Source organism: Callorhinus ursinus, unplaced genomic scaffold (assembly GCF_003265705.2).
Source record: "Callorhinus ursinus isolate GAN/ISIS: 27379988/994484 unplaced genomic scaffold, GSC_fseal_2.0 scaffold1, whole genome shotgun sequence".
Lineage (NCBI taxonomy): Eukaryota > Metazoa > Chordata > Mammalia > Carnivora > Otariidae > Callorhinus > Callorhinus ursinus.
Genome location: NW_027397063.1, coordinates 87,488,345 through 87,509,340, shown reverse-complemented (window position 1 = coordinate 87,509,340; position 20,996 = coordinate 87,488,345). Strand labels below are relative to the sequence as shown.

The following is a 20,996-nucleotide window of genomic DNA, read 5'->3' as shown; positions in this document are numbered from 1 at the left end:
TCTCTGGGGGATAATGGAAGCATTCTAAAATTAGAGTGATGGTTGCACAACTCTAAAAATGACTGAATTGCATATTTTCCCCCTACCTTTCCCCTTCTTGAATTGTACACTTTTAACAGCCAACCTTTATGATATATTGCATTTCTATGAAGTTGTTAATAAATAATATACACAGACAGAGAGAGGCCAATAAGGTAAATGTGATAAGATATTAACAAATAGGGTACCTGGGTGGTAGGTACATGGAATTTCTAAATTTTGCAGCTTTTCTGTAAATTAAATTTATTTCAAAATAAAAAATTAAAAAGTCAGGTGTCCCCTGACTTTTTTAACTAAATGCATGTATCATAGTGATAAAATTTTAAAGATTATGGAACAGATATGGGTTTAGAATGAAGTAAGAGATAACATGGTCTAGTCAGGATGACTCCAGAACTCCAAGAGGCACCATCCAATAATATAATGGCCAGACATTCCCCACTAATCTGTAGCTTTAAATTCAATGTATGGGGCTTATCTGGCAAACCTCTAGAGTTGGCCAGTTTTTAGCTCTGCTGTGTAGGTAACTTATTTATGCTATCAGGGTATAGTAGGCAGAATTCTAAGATCACCTGCAATGACTCAACCCTAGTATAATGCTCTCCTCGAGTGTGAGCGGGAACTGTGAAGGTGACAGTACAGTCCCTCCCATGACTGGATTATGTTTTATGGCAGAGTTGACTTTAAGAAAGAATAGACCTGATCTAAACACATGACCCTTTTAAATCTGGGTCTTGACATTAGACAAAGGAGCCAGAGATTTGACAGGAGATGTTCACATTGTCTGCTTTAAAGATATAGGGGGCCACATGGCCAAAAATGTAGGCAGCCTCTGGGAGCTGAGAGCAACCCCCAACTGACAGCCCCAGCAAGGAGACTGGAACCTCCGTTCTATAGCCTCAAGGAATGCGATTCTGCCAATGGTCTGAATGAGGTTGGAAGTTGATTCTTCTTCATAGGCTCTAGATGGGAAAGCAGCTGCGTTGATACCTTGATTTTGGCATTGTGAGATCCTGAGCAGAGAACCAAGTCATGCAGTGCCAGGACTTCTGCCCTAGAGAACTGTGAGCTAATAAATGTGTTGTTTTAAACTGGGAAGTTTGTGATGATATATTACAAAGCAAAAGAAAATGATACACAGAGTATCCATTTCCTCACATATAAAATTAGAATAGGATGCCTGGGTGACTCAGTCGGTTAAGCGTCTGCCTTCGGCTCAGGTCATGATCCCAGGGTCCTGGGATTGAGCCCTGCATTGGGCTCCCTGCTCAGCCAAGAGTCTACTTCTCCCTCTGCCTTTGTCCCTCCCCCACCAACTCATGCTCTCTCTCGCTTGCTTTCTCTCAAGCAAATAAAATCTTTAAAAAAATAAAATGAGAATAATAGCACTATCTGCCTCATAGCAAGGTGAATCCTTACCAGATAAAAGAATCATATAAAATATTTAGCAGTCTTTCATGTAGTACGTACTTAATTTAGGTTAGCTCTCATTATCATTACTTATACTCTTGTTATTGAGATCAGGTAAAGCAAAATCTCAAAAAAAATCAGAATCTTCTCCAATAACCCATAATAAACTTATTCATTAATATGCTATCCAAGATATTTTGTCACACCCAGGATATGAGTAATATTACTAATATCATTCACAATTAAGGCTTTGGCTTTTATTCAAGATCTGATTTATCCCAATGGTAGCATATCTTAGTGAAAGATAACTTTCTCAGTCCTTTAAAGTATTCATCACACAGCTACCTGTCAAGTTTTGATGATGGGTGGAAAATGATGGAGATAGCAGGGAACATTCTTATAAATGTTCCCTGAATATGGCATTTAAAATTTTATCTGTTAACTGTAAAACTGAAATACTCCTGCCAACTAACAGAGCCAAGATGGTACTCATGAAACAAACAAGCCAAACCACCTGAATAAAATCACACTTGTAAAATGGACTGAATAGTTTTGTGGCACCTAATCCCCGCTATGGGCTAATACTCAGCATGGCTGATAGCCAGACTCTAAAATCGACTGATCGTAATGTGTACCTGTGCATATGTGAAGCAAAACACCACTTATTCCCAGGTGGTATTTATCTAAAGATAAATAAGTGAAGTAGTGAAGCCGAAAAATTGCTAACCCATATAGCATTAAGCTAGCTTTACCTCAAACACTTCATAATTTCCATTTATGTTTCATGATATCACCAAGATTGCCATGGATTCATTCTCCTTGCTACTGAGTAAGGGCGGCACTCATTCCTATATCCTCCCTTCCCATCAAATTTAAAACTGTACCAGTATTTTAAGATCTCTAGAATTCAAAGAAATGCACCATTGAATGATCAGAGCAGTCGAGAATGTCAAGTAGATCCATGGTCTGCAATAAATGTCTTCAAAACATAAAAATGATGGAGAAATGAAATTGGAATATACCTTCTCAGCAAAGTGAAAATGTCACTAAGCTATATGACTTTCTGAAATTAAGACATAATTTTGAGAAAATCATTAATCAACAGTTATTAAATACCTGACTATGATAAACAACTTTTGATAGCTGAGATTCCTAGCTAAGAAAATTAAGTTTAAAATTTATTTAAAGTCTCATTCAACTCTCCTTACCTTACACATAAATCTATTCTAACTGGAGTCATTTCATGTTGCCCTTTAAATTTTGAATCCTAGCAACATTCTTATTTTAATCATTCTTAAACACTAATTTTTGAAATGAAGGTTTATCCATTATTTTTACAAAACACCTTACCTTATCATTAAAAAGAATGCTGACTTAAAAGTTGTATGTTTTATATACATATAATTTGTATCTTGTTTATTAGCACATCACATTCAAAATACTTCACTAGTTGAACAGAGTGGCATATCAATAAATCAAAGGCAGACTTAATCCTGATACCAGAATAATGATGTATGGCACATCTTCATATACGGGGCCACGGGGGAGGGGAAGGCAGGTAACTTCCCACATTAAAGTACCCAAAATTATTTGAGAACTATTTTAATATGTTTAGTTAAGACTTAGTAATTTATGAGGCATAAATAGATATTTGAGAGTGTAATTCCAAATATAGAAAAATAATATAAGTTCGAGCTACATATTTAGTTATTAAATATCATTCTTTTAATGATATTACTAGAACATAAAGAAAAAAGTTAGGGGGTTTGTCTGTTTTTCAAAAGAAAATTAGTCTCTTTACTTCATAGCAGCATTTCTAAACCAGATATGCTTTGGATAATCAATCACTGTAATCCCCTTTTGGTGTGTGCAGGCTTTTTGCAAGAGGGTCCATAGTTTTACTTCAATACTAAATGATGCTGAGTTCTCAAAATTATAAGAACCATGGATTATTTCATTGTTATCAGAGATTTAAATAAATATTGAGTAGATGCCTATCAAAGGGTTAAAATTATTTTATCTTAGTGATAAAAATAATTTTATTATTTTTATTTAATTTGAAAAATACTTTAAAAATATATAAAAAGAAATCACCTGTAAATCTACCACAATGTGCATATACATTGATGTGTATTCTCCCCTCCCACATCTCACACTGGACTTGTTATGTTATATTAACAATTTGAAATGGTCTTTGTAGATATTATCCCAAGTTTATGCAGACATATTTATGAATATTTACATTACATTCACATACGTATTTTTTTATAAAAAGGAGTCCTGATATATATGTACAAAACTTATTTTTATTTTTTAATTACAAATACACTGTGGACATATTTTCAGATCTGAATATATCTACATCATTCTTTTTATTGGTTGTATAACACTGCTCGCCTCCAAACATGTTACATAATTTAGTCCTTCATTATGTTTATTGTCTATTTCCTTCCGTAGATAAGCTTCATTGGATAAAGAGTTCTTCATTTACTGCCATATCCAAGTGCTTAGGTTAGTCCTACCATATAGCAGGTTCTCAACAAATAATTGTTGAATGAATCAAGTTTTAACTAATGTAAACCCATAACATGTTTTGCTATACTCTTATTAATGAACTTATTTTGATTGTGTTCTTTGCTATTAAGAGAAATATTTCAAGACTGTCTCTATGGATCGATCTTCCCTTACTGAGGCAGTTATTTCTTAAATTCCTGGAAGGTAACTCGTAGGTTATAGATTATATACTTTTAAAAATAGTATTGCTAAACTGTCCTCCAAAAATGTTATACCAAATTAAATTCTTAATACAAGATATGAGTCAGACATTTAGTTTTATTCCTTATAACTTTCTGCTTTTCCAATTTCCTATAACCGACATTAATTATCTTAATCAGAAGAAGAGCCATGATTAAAAAAAATTAGTTTTTATTTTCTTGATCGTCCTAGAAACTTAATTTAACAGTCTAAAGCTTGAACATAACAGGTATCATTTGGACTATTGTAGTCTTTTTTCACTGATTTAAGTTATTCCAGTACTTAATTTTAAAAAATTGTTATTTCAATGTCTATCAACAATTTACTACCAATTTACTTATCAAAAGTAAGCCTTACAACATGCTTACTGGAGCAGAAAAATTAGAAAGATATAACTAATTTTCTAAAGTTGATGTTGCCTTATAATTTGCAGAGTAGCACGAAGAGAAATGCTTTTAATAATAAATGATTTTTGACTAATGATGAGTTATTAATAAATAAATGTATTTGCCTCTCAGCCCTTTTAGTTAAAAGTCCAGGGAGGAAAGAAACAAATTAAAATTTTCAGAGTACACGAAGTATATATTAGCTTCCAGGTTTGGAATCTTTCTAAGCAACCAGTAGACTAAAAAAGGAGTTATACAGTTTTAAATTTGACCTTATTGTCAATAAGTGTGACCATGGCTTTGCTAAAGTGTTGTCCTACAAAACTTATACTGTTAACCCGGAGTCATGACACTAGAGCTGCTTATTCAGACCTTCTGATGAATTGCATTGAACCAGTCATATATATCTGCATCTCATCTAAGTAGAAATAGACACAGGGAGGAGTTTGTGTCAGGGTACAAGGATTCCCTTTGTGAAGGGAAAGCAAACGGTAACTGTAATGGGACTGGACCCTCCATCATTGATGGAGGACTCATGTCTTCTGACTAACTTATCCAGGGAAAACATTCATTGTCTCCCAAACAGTTCAAAAGCTAATAAAATTTCATAACCAGTGGACTTCTGATTTATATAAAAGCAAGTTGTAAGTAATGAAATAGGAAATCTGTAATGAATAGAAAAAAGTCCCACTTTAATCAACATTGAAGAATACTTCTAAATGCCATGGGTGCGGTGGCATGATTTTAGACTTCTGCAAAGTAAGCAAGCCCTGCCCTCAAGGAATCTGCATATCACCTAGTAGCCAAGGAGATTCAGAGAAAGAGGTAAGCAAGAAAACATGGCAACTTGAGTCGGCATTCTATCTAGAGGTGAACTTTGTGATGCTTCATTTCAGTGTTACTGTAAGAAATTATAAACAGCTACTACTTGTTAGATGAGCGAACACAATGTGATCATGAAAGAACTGGAAAATCTCAAAGGGGTTTCCCATTAATTAAATTCCGATAGGGATTCAAGACCTAAGTCATCCTTCAGCATTCTGGTTTTTAACTTTTCCCTTAAATTAACATATTTATGTTTACTCAGATTCCTTTATTCATTTTTTCATCTTTTCTCTAGTTATGAAGAAAAAGTTATCTTTCTCTTTTTTAAGATTTTATTTACTTATATGAGAGAGAGAATGGCAGGGGCAGAGGGAGAGGGAGAAGCAGACTCCCCACTGAGCAGACAGCCTGACGTGGGTCTCAAACCCAGGACCCTGGGATCATGACCTGAGCCATAGGCAGATGCTTAACCAACTGAGCTACCCAGCCGCCCCTCTTTCCAACTTTCTAATGCTTCTTAAACTTCAAGTATTTGCATGGATAAGATTCAAAAGGCCTGTTTCTTTAAAAAGGCTTTTGTGAAATTAAATTCTTTGAATAGCTATTATCAAAGTATTATTTTAATCCTAACAAGATCAGGGCCCTAATTAAGCCCCTTGTTGGTTAAAGTCAATATTCTCCTTTTATTACTTAAAGATGTCTGCCAAGGATCTCAAAGGCATTAATTTATTGTGAAATTTTTAGATGAATTTCTTGAAAGGTGTGTCCTCCTATTTATCCAGGTTGCCTGTATATTATTGTCCCATTGTTTACTTTAATATGTTTTTTCCATGCAAATTCAATGTCTCATTCCTTTATTGGGAAGGTACTATCATACTGTTGAACTTGGTAGATAGTCAATCAAAGATTCACTTAATAAGTTAACCCTACAGATACTGATTGAACACCTTCTGTGTACAAAGTAAAACAGTAGCTGCTGAGGTAAAGACAAAAGTAAATTAATCACAGACCTAATTCTCCTAAAGTTAACAATCAAGTGGCAGAGATGGTGACAAGACATATAATTTGGTGCCCGAGTAAAACATTGAGAAGAAAATGGAAGAGGAGAAAGTGAAATTTTTAAGTGTCATCCTTGTGCAGGTCATGCTAGTCTGCTCTGTATGGGTCCAATTTAGTATATGTGCTGCCAGAGAGAGCAGGAAAGTGAAATTTTTAGATATTGAAACTTCCTAATTTGCCATTAAGGCAGAATTTACATAATTACATGGGTTCCACTGCAAAAAACTCTGAATTTTCTTATTTAAACATTTACTACATCTCTCATTTATTCCACATACCATTATTTATTGAACACCTCCTGTGTGTACAATACTGCATAAGGTTATGTCAGAATAGAGAAGTGATGTATTATCTAAAAACAAAATATTTAGACACTTCAGGATTGCTATTCTTCATAGAGATGCTTTTATAGCTTGGCCCAGAATTTTCTAGAGGGCCTAAGCTGACTTTCATAGAAACTACCTTTTATATTGTAGTTAACACTTTTTACATCATTTTTTATCTTAATGTTAAAATCTTAAAGTTCATATTTTTGGACTTTCGTTTCAGAAGGTCTTTGTATTAATGGTAGAAGCCAGGATTTCTGGCAGTAAACAACAGCACAAAAAAGTCATCATACACCTGTGAATCTTAGCATTTATCTGGTAGACTGTGTTAGAAATGATAACATGTAAAGCAGAGTTCTAATTCTTCCAACTGGCAACAGATATCAAGTCATAAGTCCAATTATTCTTTACAGTTCACCAAATATTCTTGGGTCTTGAAGAAGATAACCAAAAAGTGATATATGCACATTATTCACATTATTGTGATGATATATAAGATATTTCACAAATTTCACACTGTAAGGTATTTAGTTTCTTTCAGTGGTGGCAAAATACATTCAGATATGAAAATGCCCACCTAAAAATGCATATGCCAGTTATATTCACTTAGTAATGGCCATGAGTTAATAGTTAATTTGCATCAAATGAATTAAAACACAAGAAAAAATTATTTCTTATTAAAAAGAGAAGTGCTGCTCATAGAAAAATGCTATGGGAAAAACATTCAATATTATACTCAAATGTTGATGCATGAGGAGTGAATACAAAATGTACAAAAGTGCAGGGACTCTGAATCCCATGTGTCCATTTTCAGGAAGCCACTGTAGGATGTGCGTGGTAAAACAAGAAAGAGGTAGACTGGTACCTAAAATAGGGGATCCAAAACAAGAAAGCCAAAAAGTAGAGACCCACCAGGACAGCCATGCTAAGCTTAGTCTAGAAAGCAGCTAGTACAGACTGAAACAGGCAGAGGGGTAAAATCTCCAAATGATCAGATTTATTTGAACATTTGAAAAGATAGTAATGAGTATTTGAGTGATCCGACAGAGGTAGATTGAAAAGGTATATTGAAAATCAAACAAAACAAGATGGGAGCAAAGCAATTAACTCTAAGTAAGCAAAAGACTGAAAAAAGATAAAATATAATATCTACCTCATTTGTTAATAGGCAATATCTACACAGTAAAACTGACCAATGATTTAAGCAAATGTTTTACAAAGATATTGGGAAGATAGAGGAAGGGAAGAGAGGTGAATATAAAAGAGAAATAACATGTGATAAAGAAAAAGTTATATGTATGTATAATTTGTATATGGAGGAGGGGGAAATATCAGACAAATCAACTAAAGTTGTTGAAAGTGAATGTGTCTGGGTAATGGACTAGAAAGGAACAAAGGTAGAGAGGTGTCTGATATTTATTATAACTCTTTCACTTTTAAAACCTTTGTGTATAGCATTTTGATAAAAATCTTTGAATTTTTTTTAAAGAAAGAGAGTACACACGCACACACACACACACACACACACACACACAAGCTAAGGGGGGAGGGGCAGAGGGAGAATCTTAAGCAGGCTCTCCAACCAGCATGGAGCCCCTATGGGGATCTATGTCACAACCCTAAGATCATGACCTGACCCAAAAACCAAGATTTGGACATTTGACTAAGCCACTCAGGCACCCCCAAATCTTTGAATATTTTAAATTAATATTTTAATATTTTAAATTTGCAAACAACAAAATGCATTCTGCCTAATCTAAGTAGAGAAACAATTTGTTAAGGAATACAAGGGAAATCATAGTTTCATTAAACGGGTTAGTGAAAACAGGGGAGAGGCTGTGTATCCAGCAACACACAAAGATTTGGTCCATTAAAGACATTCCTCCTAAAGCCAAATGCTACAAATCCCAGCTACCACCCATTCCAGAAGAATGGATGTTACCTACTCAGGTTGCTGACTTTTGGATCAGTCTTACAGATTGTGAATGACAGAATATGGATTCCCTGTTTTCAGCCTATGGCCAAAGGAGTCTAGAAAAGTGAGTTTCCTGGTTCTCCTTTAAAGAGGCAAAAAAAAGTATGGGAAATTATCAAGATATAGAGAAGTTATAAAAAAAGATACCAGATAGCTAAAAATGACAAATGTTTGCTACCCATAGATAAATCAATTCCTTTCCAGAATGTATGCTTTCTGTCATCAATAACTAACCATTTAAATACCAGCATCATTTGTAATTACAAAAAAAAATTTCTAAGAAGATGTTATAATTCTGGATTGGAAACTTCTGGGAATTTATTAATTATCCATTACTGTGGGGAGCTAGATATATCAGAGCACAATTTATACAGAGATGTGAATATATTCTCGGCCTGATTATAAGAAAGCAAGTGTGAACAAGCATCTGAAAAACATTTGGTTAAATGGAAAGGTGTAGAAGACCGAGTGAAAAACTCAACATCTTGGAGAAGAGTTACAAATTCTGTGACAAGAATGGCTTTCTACTGTTAACTTTTCCTCTTCTACATACTGCGCACTGAAGTTTATTTTTATTGCAGTTGGAATTTGACCATCTTAAGTATATGTTTTGGTGATTATCGTTTTCTTTAGCTGAAATTATCATAAATGTCTTCACTTATTAGCAGCAATTATGTGATAGTCAAGTATATTAGGAAGTAAACCTGTTGATTTGTCTCCAGGGTAACTTAGGCACAATTGGAGACAGGTGAAGACATAAAGAACGAGATAGATAATGTTATAATAATACAGAATAAGAATTGGAATTGTTATTTGATGAAATAAGAGTCCAGGTTTCATTTACTAAGTCAACATAATACCAGGAAATTAGACTAGCCCAACAATCCAAAATTATATATGTAGCAACTCCCAAGAATATTATCACTTTAAAATTCTTGAGATATATTAGCCCTTCAAGACAGAATCACAGAACATAGACATCTCAAGAGACCATCCCATCCAGTTACACTCTGCCTCCAGTCAAGATTACGGTAGTCATTGATTCCCAAAATGTACATTATGGTAATGAAGTTAGAGTTGATATAGGATATAACATCCTCATTTTACAGATTATAAAACCAAAATTCTTAGAATTGGAAAATGTATGCCCTCATTTTTATAAGTGAAAAGTTCAGAAAGTAAAAGCAATATGAAGAAATTCACATATGAATGGAAGAAAACGTTTTAGAACACAGATGTCTTGGTGTTGAACATTGAGCCAGAATATCATTTCATAGAGTATACATGTCCTTAACTGCTACCCTATACTGCCTCTTGACAAAGGAGAAGTGTGGTTATTAAATATCAGAAGTCCAATTGCAAGTATAATAAAAGATATGTAAATTAAAATAAGAGGAAATTATGGTTCTCAGTTGATTCTTGTTATTTGCGGTAGTTATATTTTTTTAAGGATTTTATTTATTTATTTGACAATAAGAGAGAGCACAAGCAGGGAGAGTGGCAGGCAGAGGGAGAGGGAAAAGCAGGCTCCCCCCTGAGCAGGGAGCCTGACATGGGGCTTGATCCCAGGACCCTGGGATCATGACCTGAGCCGAAGGCAGACACTTAACGTACTGAGCCACCCAGGTGCCCCAGTAGTTACATTTTTAAAAAAGATTTTCTTTCTTTCTTTATTTGAGAGAGACAAGCAAGCACAAGCAGGGCGAGGGGCAGAGGGAGAGGGAGAAGCAGACTCTCCGCTGAGCAGGGAGCCTGACATGGGGCTCGATCCCAGGACCCTGGTTTCATGACCTGAGCCAAAGGCAGATGCTCAACTGACTGAGCCCCCGAGACACCCCAGCAGTAGTTACATTACATAAAGAACTGTGAACACTGAATTAGTGAATACTGAGCCATTGCTCCAAGGGGAAATACAAGATTATGTTTTGGAAAGCTTTTGGTTACAACTTTTCTTCAACTGAGAAATTTATAATGTTTAATTATATGCAACATTTGTTTAATTATATGCAGTATTTCTGTAGAATAAAACACTAGCTGAGAAGGGTTTACCATGATCCTCACCCTGGTAACATGAACATAAGTTTCTTTGGTTTTCAGCCTCACAACAATGCTGTCAACCATGGGTTGCTGTTGTTTTGTTTTGTTTTTAACCAGTCATCATCTCATGAATCCCCTTCTGTCCTTTCCATAACTTCATCATAAGCTGTAGATGTTACTTCAGCACTTTCCACGGCAGCCTCATGTACAGATCAGAGAATTGGCTCTCCCTTTTTCTGGATAGACCATTGAACTCACAGCCTGTAGCACTATAACTCATGCCTATATGAAATTAATCTAACACAGGTATTTTCTCCAGAAGACACACCACAATTTCTTTCCATACACATAAAAAACCAAAAAACAAAACAACAGCAAAAAGGAGATAGCACTTTAGCACAGTGCTTGGGGACCATTTTGAACAACAAAATTACCAAAACAAGCCCCAAAATGCAAAACTTGTGGCACTAAATTGACCATGAAAAAGACACTTGAGAGTTGAACCAAGAATGCAGAGTGTTGCCTTGCTTGACCTCAACTGGGTATGGTTTTTCACTACTCGGCACATGTCCACAAATGACCGGGAAAGTGCTGTTTGACTTTGAGGTTACAAATAAAGTCTAATGAGTAAGCAAATTCACAAATGCAGAATTCACAAGTAATAAGGATTGACTGTATATTGACCAAGATTTCAAAAGAAGGACAAGACTAGTGTGGCCAGAACGGAGGACAGGGATGTACTCCACTGGCGTGTGCCTTCTGAATTGGGAAAGAATTTTCAGAGGTCAACTTGGAAAGAGGAATCAAACATTTTTAAATTGTTCACCTGTGATGATCAATTTCATGTGTCAACCTAATTGGGCCACAGGGTATCCCAATGTTCGGTCAAACATTATTCTGGATGTATCTATGAAGGTGTTTTTGGAGGAGATGAACATTTAAATTGGTACACGGAGTAAAGCCGATTGTTCTAATGGGGGCTGGGTGTGAAGATGGTGCTCATCCAACCAGTTGAAGCCCTGACTAGAACGGAGAGGCTGACCCTCCCCTGAGTAGGACAGAATTCCTCCTGTCTCACTGTCTTTAAAGTAAAGTATCCGGTTTTTTTCTTGCCTTTGGACTCTAACTGAAATATTGACTCTTCCTGGGTCTCAAGCCTTTAGGCTCTCTGACTGGAACCACACCATGAGCTCTCCTGCGTCTCCAGCTTGCTGCGCCACCCTACATATCTTGAGACCTCTCAGTCTCCATAATCCTGTGAGCCAATTTCTTAGAGTCAATTTATTTCTCTCTCTATGTGTATCCTATTGGTTCTGTTTCTCTGGAGAATTCTAATACACAGGCTCTGTCAATGGAATTGTACTTCTAGGAATATATCTTGATAAACTAATCAGCAATATATAGATAGATAGACAGATAGATAGGTGTATAGGCCTATATTTTTTCTATAATGAGAGGTTTATGGGACTACTACAATAGCAACAAATTGCAAGAGCCTAAACATCACAAAAAAGTTTCTGTACATTATATTATGCCACAATAAGAAAATTATGATATGGATACATCTATTTAGATAAAAAGGCACTTACAAAATATTAAGTTAAAAATGATTACTAGGCAAAAAAAAATTACTAGGCACCATACAAAATGGAATTACATTTTTAAAATATATGTAAATATACATGCCTAGGAAAAAGTCTTTACAGAAGTGTTTATCTTGAGTGGCAGGATTTTGGATGATTCTATTTTTATTACTTACTACATACCTATATTTTTAAATTTTTCTATAATGAACATATAATATTGTGTTGTAGAAAGGAAGGCAGGAAGGAGACGAAAGGAAAGGAAAGCCATGCTGGACAAAAGGCTTGGTGACATAGTAGAAAGAACTCTAGATTTGATGTTTGGTGACCTGGGTTCTAAACTCAACTCCTCACTAATTTGAGACAGTAGCTTAACTTCCCTGGTCCTCATTTTCTCATCTATAATATCGTGGAACTAAAATAACTGCTTTTTAAGGGCTCTCCCACACCATAGCCAATATTCCTTGGGTTCATGTCTCTTTGGATTCTTTGGCAAGGGTTCTAAATGTTGATACCCTCATGATCTCAACTCCAGAATCTGAGGGGACACAACAGGAATGATTTCTGCACATGGGCTGTTGGGACATCCCCAACTTGTGGCCCTAACCCTAACTTGGCTCAAACTTGACTTGTGATACTAGAAGGGAGAGACATAGATCAGATGTAAGATTCTAATTATCCAGTTGCATTGTCCAAGTGTCCTAGAGAAAGAGACAGTATATAGTAAAAAACAAACACACAACAAACAAAAAGAAAAACCTCATGGATGTTGGTGTTTGCATTCCCACTGAAGCCCTTATTAATTCTGAGGAAGGTTTTCCTCACCAGTAAAAAAGAGACTGTTCTATATACTTCAAGACTTTTTTGTGAGTTCTAAATTATTCAAGGTATATAAAGTGCATAGGACAAAATAGGCACTAGGAAAAAAAATAATCTTTTCCTTCTCTTCTTCCTTTCACAGATGACACATTCTAGAATCAGGTAAATTCTGAGGAAAATGGGGGAAGGGCAATGAGGTTTTTGTTGTTTTTTTTTTTTTTTTCATAATTGTCCTAGGAGCTAGAGGTAATCTTGTTCTACCTAATGATTACATTAGACAGTTGATAAATTATAACACACATTGAATATGTTGTTATAGCAGTAAAAAAATAAAGTTTAAAAAAGCAAGTTAAGCAATAAGAGACAAGAAATAAGGATTTAATCTTGGGATCCAATTTGGAACACAATTAAGGTGATGGAGGAGACTAATATTTCATTCATCTAATAAAATATCGCCAGGCTTGGGAGTGATTAGACACAGAGTCATTTCCTGGCCCCTCTAATAGATAATAGTTCTCAGTGTCCTTTTAACAAAGTGCCAGAGAAACAGCTTCGTATACTCTAAGAGGAAAACAAATCACACCCTGTCAGACCTACATGGTTCCTGGATTCTGCCCACCAAAATAGTAACGTAGTTTGACCTTATTTTACTCAAGAATCCTGGTGGGATCTCAAGATAAGAGGTTATTGTTTTATCTTGAAAACTAATTCCATTTAGAAAGAGAGTTAGGCAAACTCATGTTGATGTGTAACTACGAACAAATTATGAGGCGTCTTACCAACTCAATGAATCTTAGTTTTGCACAGTGAAGAAATCACTTGGTCATCCAGAGATGATCTCCTAAATGTTCTTCTGTTCTCTGATCCCGTTCTGATGTCTGATTACCTCCAAATTCCCTAAAGCTGCCGCTCCCCAACTGTGTTCCAAGTCACCTCAAGGGAAGCCTGAAAATTCACAGGGGAGCTATGGATATTCTATATTTTTTAAAGGAAACACCCTGATACTTAGTGTCTATCAGATGGCTCCTGAATGACAAGTCTGAGTTATTTTTCAGACCCAGTAACATTCCTTCAAATGACGTATCTTTTAGAAGCTGGGTTTTCTGCAGTTGCTGTGATAAAAAGGGGAGACGAACCATGAGAGACTATGGACTCTGAGAAACAAACTCAGGGTTCTAGAGGGGAGGGTGGTGGGGGGATGGGTTAGCCTGGTGATGGGTATTAAAGAGGGCACGTACTGAATGGAGCACTGGCTGTTACATGCAAACAATGGATCGTGGAACACTACATCAAAAACTAATGATGTAATGTATGGTGATTAACATAACATAATAAAATAAAATAAAAATTTTTAAAAAAGCAAGCACCACACAAAAATTTATAGAGAACAGGATATAAGGGTAGTGGTGTCCACTTTCAAGAATGATATAGGATATTTTTTATTTTAATTTACATGTATTATTTTTTCAGATGGCTACTGAGTTGTGAGGACATAAACACTTATGAAATGGTTTGGATCTAACTACTTAATACACTGAACTGTCAGGTATTTCTTCTGTCCTAAGAATGCTGTGGAAAAGGATAAAGAAAAAAAGAAAAAACAAAACCCAGAGACACTGAGGCCCCATGAACAGAGAAAGTCTGGCAACCTCCGCCCACAGCCCACTTCCACCTTCTCAATTTAGCTCAGGCCGATATTTTATCTTTCAAATGCTTATCTATCACAATAAACTGTCCGAGGAGCCTGTGGAGATGGGTGTTCTTGTCCTTAAGGCAGGGAAAGTTAAAATACATTTGAGGTTATTAAGATCTTTTCAACCTATTGAAAAATACCTCTTATAGCTCATGTTAAAAATTTGTCACCTGAGGACAGCAATCTGTTCTTTCCAATTCTCAACTGGCCTCAGCTTCCTATCTTCTTGCCAAACGTATTAGATAGCTGATGGCCCGATTTCCAAAATCAGTATGCTTTGGGGCTGCCCACTGTATGTGCTTATTTACAGCAATGTTTATTCTGTCTGACCTGCTTTCTGCATTTCTCCAAACATGTCTCCATATCTCATAAACATACTATTTCAGTTCCAATCACGTTGCAACTTGCAAGCACCCTAAAATAATTATTTCATTTTCTCCAGTTTAAACTGGAAAGCTGGGAAATATTCAGACTTTATCAGTTACTCATATTAAAAGGAAGACACAGACATTCCCATTTATAATTGCATAGTGAAGATCCCCAAGAACCTGTTGGAAGCCTTTTCTTTCTTTTCTCTATATTCATTCTGTCTGGGAGAATTCCTCCCATCTCAGTGCTATGGCAGCATAAGATCTATGTAGATGGCTCCCACATTCCTATCTCCTCCTTTATCTTATTTCTGAATTTCAGCCACGCATTCCAAATTACCTAGATATTCCCCAGGCCTCCGAAACATCATGTGCCCCAAATGTACTCACCCACTTTCCTCTCATACTGCTCTTCCTTCCTCATTCTTTTACAACCAGCTCAGTCTCCAGATTTAGTTACCTTTTACTCGTCTTTCTAGCTGTTCATCTTCTCTTCATCCTCTATTCCCCCTGCACCTTCACTGGTTCCGGCTTTTCTTTCTTCTTACTCCAGTTCATTCCTTACAAAGCAGCTAGATCATTTGCTAAATTCAAATAGGCCCATGTTGCTTCCCCCTGCCAGCTTTATTGAGATATAGTTCACATATAATACTGTGTAAGTTTGAGATATACAAAGTCATGATTTGATATATGCATACATTGCAAAGTGATTACCACAATAAGGTTAGTTAACACATCTACCACTACACATGGTTACAACAGTGTGTGTCTTGAGAACTTTCAACATCTACTTAATCCACTTTCCAATTTGAGAAGCCAAAAGAAGGGTACATCCCTTCAAGAGAAGCTTGTACCCTTCAACCACCTTCACCCATTCCCCCACCCCTCACCCCCTTGCAGCCACCAATCTGTTGTCTGTGTAAGTTTGCTATTTTTAGATTCCACATATAAGTGGTATTATACAGTATTTGTCTTTCTCTGTCTGACTTACTTCACTTAGCATAATGCGCTCCAGGTCCATCCATGTTGGCAAAAATGGCAGGATTTCCTTCTTTTAATGGCTAAATAATATTCCACCATTTCTATATACCACCTCTCCTTTACCCATTCATCCACTGATGGACACTTAGGTTATTTCTATGTCTTGGCTATTGTAAATAATGCTGCCATGTCACTTTTGGAATTTAGCCTTCCATGCTATGGCCTTGGATGATTTGACCCCTGCTTGTGTCATAAGTTTCCTCTGTAGCCTCTTAGCATCTCCTCTTATCACAGCTCTGGCCTTCTTTTGGCTTCTTAAATATTCATGGCTTTTCCCCAGACTTTATATAATGCTATTCCTGCTACCTGAAAAATTCCAATTTTGGCCTTCTCCACCTTTTAAATGTGGGATAGCATTAGGTTTAAGTTGATTTTTGCTTAAATTCTATCTTATTCTATAGAAGTTCCACATACAAGGCAACATAGGTCAACTCCCACTCACCCACCACTGCCCCACTCTGCCTCCAGGAAAGAAAAAGCACTCTCAGTTTAAGTTGTGCTCAAACTGGCTTCAAATTTGGAGGACACAACAGCTTAAATGTAAAGTTATGTTAGTATAATGACCCAAGTTAGCCACAACAGTGAAAAACTCAAGTGTGCATTGATCATAAAAAAAAAAAGAAATCTTAAAAAAGAAATCTTAAAAAAGTACTTGAAAAAAACATGAACACAATCTTTTGTTAGGCTTTCAATGGGAAGATCTTTCTTACCATGATCTGCAACTTAGAAACCAAGGAAAAATGTTCATACCTTGTCTTCATTAAATACTTGCTTTGTATATAATCCAATATATATATTCAAGTATCTCCTTATTCATTCATTCATCAACACATATTTATTGAATCCCAGCTGCATTCTAGGCTTTGTGCTAGCTCCAGTGTCAATCCATTTTGAGGCAAGGGGCCTGGCCTTCTTATTCTAGCATTAGTTGGTGATTAGCTGTGGGTTACCCCAGGGTTGGAAGGCACAAGTGTCACCTCCCAGACAGGATGCTCCAAATCTCCAAGGTCAGTCAGTATTTAGAGGAAGTGGCAATTGTGAGCTCTTAGCCATCAAAACTTATAACATCTGTAAGATGGGTACAACAGCCTTGAAAAGGCTATGTGAGACACCAACAGCATCTACTACAAGGTGTAAATCAAAGAGTTGTAATCTTGGAAGCCCCAAAATGATACAACTCTGGGTATAGACAAGGGTCTCATTAACATAAGTATTGCTGCAGGAGTGAATAAGGATATATTATATTGTGCAGAATTACTTTTAACTTCTTTTAACACAGTGGGCCAAGAACAGAAACAATGGTATCCTCAGACTGGGGCCAACTGGATTAATCAGTTTCTATGTTGTCTCTCCTTGAGACATTTGGAAGCAAGGCTAGCTTCCTTGGATCAAGTAAGCCTTTGGTGCTCTGCATTCATTTGGGGAACAGAAAGGGATAATAAAACCTTTGAAAGTCAATCACAGGAGTGATTCAGATAATTTCATTAAAAAAAAAAAAAGAGCCATGATCACACTTGTACCCTTAAGCTAGTGAAGAGCGCCTACAACGTATGGGTTGGAGAGGAGTTGGTTACGGGTGAGGTGCAGGAGATGTCTTCTCAATCTGTTTCTCCCCTGCTTGTGGGGCTGAGAATTAATAACTCTGGAAAGCGGAAACTGTGATCAAGTATCAGGAAGTGTCAATCTTCAGGCCTAGAAATGGAATAGGAAATGCACAGGAAGGAGTTCCTTAGTGGTCTACCCACTAAGATAATTCTTTCCATTTGAGCAGAGATTGTTCACATCAAAACACTGATGAATACTAAAGTAACTTAATAATGTTAAGTATTTTAAAACCAGAAATCTCACAATCTTTCTGAAGTTACGATAAGATTTACTTTTTTTTTTCCAGCACAAATAGTGATATTTGAAATTTGGTGAAAAGATACATAATGTTTTCTTAGGTCAATTTATTCTTGTTCTTGCTATTACAAAGCCTTAGTTTTGGTGTTTAAAAATATCTGGCTACTAGATAACAAATGGTTCAGCAAGAACTCTTAGATTTTTAATTTTAATTATTTTTTAAACTATTATTTTTTGAATAAATTCATATAGTTCAAAACTCAAAAGCTGCAACATGGTAAATAGTAAAAGGCAGGGTTGTGCTGGAGATGGCTCTCCCTGGCCCACAAGGGCCATTGTACACATCTCTTCCCAACTCTGTGTCCACTGACACCACATTGGTATCTTGAAAGAGGATATGTTGGGAGTATTGACACCATGGAAATTCGCAAATACTACAAATCAAGTCCCCCCCTCCACCCCTACTGAGTTGTTGAACATTCACCAGAACACCACTGAGAACATTCGCCCCCCACCCTCACTCTTCTGCCCAGCCTAATTTCGCTCCCTACTTGCACTAACATTATTTAGGATTATTGGAATGTCTTTCCAAATATAGTTTTGGCATGTGTCAGCAGCACATTAAATGTAACAAAAATGTATATCTACTTATTTCTCCCTTTGGGAGACAAATAGTAACATTTCATACATGCTGTTCTGCCCTTTGATTGTTCACTTAACAAACTACCTTGGAGATCATTTTGTGGTGGTGCATATGATGTTTCTTCCTCATTCATTTTTTATGCAAGGTAATCCACTGTATGGATGTGCTACAATTTTTATTTAATCCAACATATGAGCGGGTACATGGTTTTTCAAGTTGGGAAGGATGTTCAGTGGTCAACCTACGCATCGGTCATTTCCCACACATGCAAATGTATCTGCTAAATAAATTCCTAAAAGTAGAATTGTTGCATCTAAAGGCATGTGTATTTTAAATTTTGAGGGAGAATGCCAAATCGTGTTCCATAAACATTACTATTTGTACTTCTATCAGTGGCAAATGAAGTAAACATTTATAATTAAATGCATAACCACCTTATCATATAGTCAATCTAAAGTTGTTCTCTGAGAGAAATACTGTTTTCTATCATTCCTCAATAAATACAGGACAGAGACAGGATGCTATTGTTTCATTAAGTGAAAAGCCTCCTTTGACTAAAAATCTCTTCTGTGAATTCTTTATTCTCACTAGGAGTGCTTTGTGCAAAATGGCTTCCCTCACACCCTTAGAGAAAAAAATTCGTAAGATTTGACACAAGAGAAATCTTTTATGTATTTACTTCTCCAAATTCCTTTTCTATCTCATTATTGCCACAGAAAAAAGGATGAAATGATGTAGAGAACTTAAGTTAGGCAGTGATTTATCAGAAAGAGCAGGAACATGCATTTAAAATGCTCATCTTTAAAGAAAAAGAAGGAACAAGTTTTTAAGAATGACTTTACTGTACATCTAACAAAAGAATCAATATCTGGGTTTTGCAGGAGCAATCCCATAGTGAAAATAAAATCATTCATCCTTATAGCTTTAAACAACAAGTTTCTGGGCCTAAGGAAGAAAAGGGCATTTTCTAGAGAAGCTTTAAAAGAATAATGAGAGGTTAAAATTACTCATGTTCCATTTTTTCAAAGCACTTGTTTCTTGAAAATGAAATAATTAATGTGCCATTCCTAATGCCCAAAAGCCTTGAACAATTCTTCACAAAGTTTACTAAATAGTCAAGACTGAAGTAGATGTTAGCCAAGAAAAATAAAAGCAAGAGACAGAACTGCATTTCATAAAGTCTTATTTCTCTCGAAGACCTTAAGCAGGCAAAATGCCAATGGAGTTGTTAGAATAAGCTTTTCAAAAGCTACAGGCAGGAAACCAGGAAAAGATACACAAAATTTTCTTTAAATGGAAATAAGATGAAATGCAAAGAGGAGAAAGTCAACATCTCCTAACCACCACTAGCCTTTAGGTTGTGTCCCTCAAGCCTCTAGTTTAACCATATGTGGTGGCTTGGAAGTGTGTATCTGTTACAATGAAAAAGGGGGAAAAGAGAAAAAAAAAATGAAAATGAAAAAGGAGACAAAGCTATGCATAGCATCCACTAATAGAAGCTGCTGCATTACTCCCATCTGAAGGCACTTCCATGTTTGTTTAAATTAATACCCTCGTTGCTGGTTCTCCTAATCATGCTCATAGGCACACTGACTAGATATCTATGGTCCAGCTCCATGGGCAAAGCTCCCTATACAAGTGTATCTCACAAGATTCCTTTTATTGCAATGTGTGTTCACTTCCTGCTTTCTACATATAAAAATGTATTTTAAAAAACTAGTCTGGAGCAGCTGAACCACCAAGAGAAGTTCAGAAGCAGGAAGTTGAAAATGCAAATCCGAGACTCAGATACACATATATATATTTGGAACTCTTCAACATAAAGGTCACAGCCAAACCATGTGGTGAAGCAGAATAATGAAATAAAAATTACAAAGGAGAAAGAGCAAGTGAACAAATGAGCAGGGACCAAGAGGAATCGTGCTCCAGGGTCACTGCTATGCGGGCAAGTGGCTGGCAGAGACAGCCTCGCAGGGGGCTGCTTGTGCAACCTGAGCCCGTCACCAATCCTCTCCCGGCTTCAATTTCCCCATCTGTAAATTGAGGAGCTGTCTGAATCTCATAAGGTATGGGTCTCTGATTCTACGCTCGTACGGGTGTGTGAAAGGAAGGAGGATGGGACGGGAAGACATTACCAGGAAGGCGATTTCCTCCATCGCGTCTGACATGATCCTGGGCAGAAATCGTGCTACTCCC

At 36.4% G+C, this 20,996-nt stretch overlaps 1 non-coding gene across 1 annotated transcript; it reads right to left on the bottom strand.

Moving 5' to 3' along the window:
* Positions 1-6,509: 6,509 nt before the first annotated feature.
* LOC112834556 (U6 spliceosomal RNA) lies at positions 6,510-6,612 on the bottom strand. Its single transcript, XR_003210946.1, has one exon. It is a non-coding gene; the product is annotated as a U6 spliceosomal RNA (small nuclear RNA).
* Between the last annotated feature and the right edge of the window lie 14,384 nt (positions 6,613-20,996).